Below are 4,586 nucleotides of genomic sequence, written 5' to 3'. Positions count from 1 at the left end.
TGGTCCATTCTCTATTACCAGCTACCAGCGTGCTGTTGCACAGTGTTGCAGATTCACTGGAAATTTCCATGTTTTTTCAAATACTGCTAATAAACAGAATTTAAAAAAAAACAATTGTGTATTATTGGATTCTCCTATTAGATTTTCCTCCTGAGCTGCACTTATAATTTAAAGTCAGTGTTGTTTTCATACGTATGTGTATCTGTATCTAACATGTATTTTTAGTAAGTTTAATAATTTTATATTTTTTTTCACTGTTACATTCCAAAGTTCTCATAAATAAAAAGTAATGAAATACATACAGTTTATTTGGTAAGTATTTTTGGAGGTGATTTCTCGTGGAAGTTGAGGTAAGTTCAATAAGCCACAGTCCAGCCATGCCTACAGAGTTCATTGTCTTTCAGGCTGGTCTAGGGAGTGGGAAGGAAAGGCATTAAGTCTTCACAAGTGCCACAGCTGTAGCATGCATGATGAAGAACGTCTTCACGGCAGTTTGAAGTGAGTAGTTTCTGCAGTTTGACAATTTTTGGAGAGCTAGCAGTGAACATTGATTTAAGTATGAGAAATTAGCAACCCTGGAAATATTTATTTTCTTTAATTTTGCATTATAAAAGATTTTAAGTCATTTTGGAATTTAGCATAATGCCTAATCGTAGCTGTACGGCGACTGAAAGTATGTTTGGATTGCGAGAGGGTGAATTATATGTCTTGGTGTTGGACGTGAGTTCATTGCGAATAAACAGGAAATTGCAATTAGTTATTGACAATATAACATGTAAATATTTTTCTTGCAATTGTAGTTAGGCGTTTAGCCCCGTAAGGCATTAGACAATGAGAGCTATAAAATTAATGTAAGGTAATATATGTATGTAGGAAAACTTAACGAGTATAATCCGAATGCTAATAAGAATTAATATGTAAGGAAGAATGTGTTTTAAAAGGGTTGGTATGAAAAAGTGTTTCTTATGAAATATTTTTATATATATCAATATTTTGGTCCTGCGTGTCATAAAAAAATTATGTTTTGGAATTATGAACTAACAAAATGTGTCCAACTCAGACCTATTATTTACATCAAAAAGCATTATTTTATTTATTTTGAAGCCGGTAACATTACAAGTGAAAATATGGGTGCAAAATCTGTGTCCCAACTGAATACAAATGTTCAATGATAAGAGATGTTGCGTATCAATTCCAGAATACATTTTTATTTTTTCATTCTGTTTCTATGCGAGATACAATGTGCAGTGGGTTCTAAATTTCATTGTATTCTGTATATTGAGTGTGTTATCAATTGAATACATTTTCAAAGAAGATTGGATAACGAAAAAAAAAAATACAGAAAAAGACTATCCTTGCAATACAAACTAAAATTTTGCGGAAGGCAGTAAATAGCAGTCGGTCATTGTGTTGGAGGACGAATAGACTTAAATGAGCCAGAAAAAAAATGATGGAAATTTTCAATCAAAGCTGAGATACAGTGCTAACAGTGGACCAATTAATGAACAGTAATGGGAGGAGCTTGTAAACAGGTTCTTTTATTCAAAATGAGCTCATTTGGTCATTTAATCTAATCTCAAATTGTGACAAATGCCAATAAGTCTATTTAATGCCATTTGAGCAAATGACACCACTGACATAAGTCAAATAGAACTGATTTCTCTTTGTGTATGGATGTTGATGATCAATCATACAAAATTAGAGATTTTCCAACTTTTATCCACATTTATGACATTGCTGGTGCAAGCTTAGCTAACACAGTGTTAGAGACCTTGCCAAGTTTAGGGTGTGACTTAAAAAATGAAAGGATAAGGATACAATGGTGCTGCCATGATGAGGGCAATTCAGTTGGGTTCGAGCTTCTATAAAAGAAAAACTACCACTAGCCTTGTTACACACAGTTCTTCACATACTAGTTTAATTTAGTGTTTGATGCAAGTAAAAATTGTACAGGCGATATCAATGAAGTCTGCGGATTCTTCCATAAGTCAGCCAATAGAACTGAAACAACTGAAATCAATAATATCTGACATGTCCGGTACAGAAAAAAAAATGGTTGGAAAGGCACGACTCTGTGTTTTTATTTAAAGATATTTTAGAAACAGTACTTATCACTTTTGCAATTAAAATAATAATCAAGTGACTCCTCAGCACCTAAAGCAGAAAAATACAGTCATACCAGCCGGAGAGCAGTGTTGCCAGGTTTCCCAATGCAAAAATCCCTGCAGACTACTTAGAAAATCCCTCCATGCCTTAAAAAATCCCTACATTAAAATAGTTTTTTTTTGTTATAGGACAAGTAATAATAATACAATATGGTATTAATAATATGCAAAAATAGTTTTTAATGAAGAAGGCTACACCTAGTCCACACACAACATTTTCTATTCAATTCTACCTTAAATGTTTCACATTTTTTTGTCCTAAAGACTTTGACATAGATAACAGTTTTATCTTCTTCGTCTTCAGCAGCCAAGAGTCCAGCAATTTCAGTTTCCTTGTGATCCTTCTTGTACCTACATGTTTTCGTTGAACAACTACAGCATTAATTTCAGTTACTGGGTATTCATAGCATGCTGTATATGCACCAACTTCGCCGACAAAAATATCGAAAGACTGAATATTCTCATTAAAAGGCGTCTGCAACGCAAACAAGAAAAAGAGACGACATTCACCTCTCCGAAAATCCCTACATTTATGACCTGGTCGGCTTAAAATCCCTCCATCCCTTTCAAAGCAAAAAATCCCTACTATGAGGGATTTATCCCTCAACCTGGCAACACTGCCGGAGAGATACATCCTTACATGTGTCGAAGTCGTCCGTTGCGCGGGTGACTATCGACAGGGCGGCGCGCGCCGTTCGACACACTACACTACATTCCACGCATGGTGTCGAGGCCGCACCCGCCCGGGTGAGGCGTCTATGAGGCATAATATCCTGCGAGACAGGGAACACCGATTGTCAGCGTCAAAATAATAAAAAATTAAGAAAATATGAAACTCCATATTAGCATCTAGACTTATTTTGGGTTAGCTGTATCATTAAAATTACCTAATAATTGTTGATGTATATTATTCTCTAAATTTACTTACAGCTGTTACTCTTGACGTCGTACCGACCATGGCCTTTAAGCCCGTGCTCCGCACCGCCAGTACCGTATCCCGTTTTCGGAGCGTGCCCCTTGCCCAGCCGGATTGAGTCAGGCGAGCGCCCCGGGCGTGACCCCAATAGACAACAAACCTCATTAACAGTCACCGCGGCCACTGGACTTAATTAAAATGCCCATGACCATGATCAAGTCAGAATAGGAGAAATCCCTCTAAAACAATTCACAGTGGGACAATAATTTAGTAAATTTACAGTCGCCAACTTGATGTCACAATTTAAATAATTAAATACATTAAATCATTGTTAAGCCTTAAGCACCCAATTACCAGGTGCTACATTTTAATTGGGCACCTGGAACATGTTTTAACTGGTCATAGATTAAATTCAATTAATATAAGTTTTTTGACGCCGACTCACAAAGAAGAGAAAGTTTCACTTCCTTGCGAGGCGGCCATGTCCGGCAGTCTCGAACCACTCCGCGCCGGGAACAGACGTGTGTCCGTGGGCAGCATCCAAGTTTTCTTTCTTTGATTATTTTATCCTGTACTAAATCTTTAAATTTAAACCTCATTAATTCATAGCTGCCCATGTCGACTCGGCGCGTATTTTACGGAACCGGGCCTATCCCGACCGTCTTCATCGTGATACCGTGCTGCAGATCGTATCACTCACGTAAGTGTTTCACCGAACTTAGGAGCCCGCTCATCGACCCCCCCCCCCCCCCTGCACCAGTTAACTTTCGGCGCTGGCCGTCTCCAGCGAGCATCGACCCGCGACCCGCGAGACTGCCGCGGTAACTATTAGTGTCGCGTAGTGTTATGTTTTTTCTGTGTTAATTGTGTAACGGCTAGACGTCGCCAAATGTTGGTGAGAGTGTTTTGTAGCGGGACTAGATTAAAGGTAATTCTCACCAACTCGTGTATACTAATTTTCCGGAGTCTCCCGTCCTCCACACGGCCGAGCGGCCTTCACAGTCAAGGGAGAGCCATTCAGGATAGATTCAAGCCGTGTACCTGGCGGGGCACGCGGGGGCAGAGTACCCACGACCCAACACCAACGGCCTAGCAGCCCGCTAGCCTGGTGCCCCTCCGGACAACAAGAGCACCGCGACGCCCATAGCGCCCGTCAGGTACCCCCCGGGCCTTTCACATAGGTCGGGTGACGGCACTCTTACCATGTATAATGCAATCTTAGGTGGTAACTTATGGCGCGGTTACACGGGAGTCTGAACTACTTCAGGTGAACATGTTCAGCTGTTGAGTGCGGTTACACACAGTCTGAACATGTTTCGTTCGAGGCCATTTCCCATTTAACTTAAACAGGTTGGCAAAGTAGTTCAGATCGACATATCTTCTACATTAGCCTCTGATTGGCTGTTTAGAATATAAACAGTCCTTTGCAGAAATTCAAGATGGAAAGTGTTCCTGGCACAAGTTCGAGTAATATTTTACCGAATGCAACAAAAAAATCAACAGAT

The sequence above is a fragment of the Bacillus rossius genome, chromosome 6, assembly GCF_032445375.1.
Source record: "Bacillus rossius redtenbacheri isolate Brsri chromosome 6, Brsri_v3, whole genome shotgun sequence".
Taxonomy (NCBI): Eukaryota; Metazoa; Arthropoda; class Insecta; order Phasmatodea; family Bacillidae; genus Bacillus; species Bacillus rossius.
Note: the sequence above shows the minus strand (reverse complement) of the source record.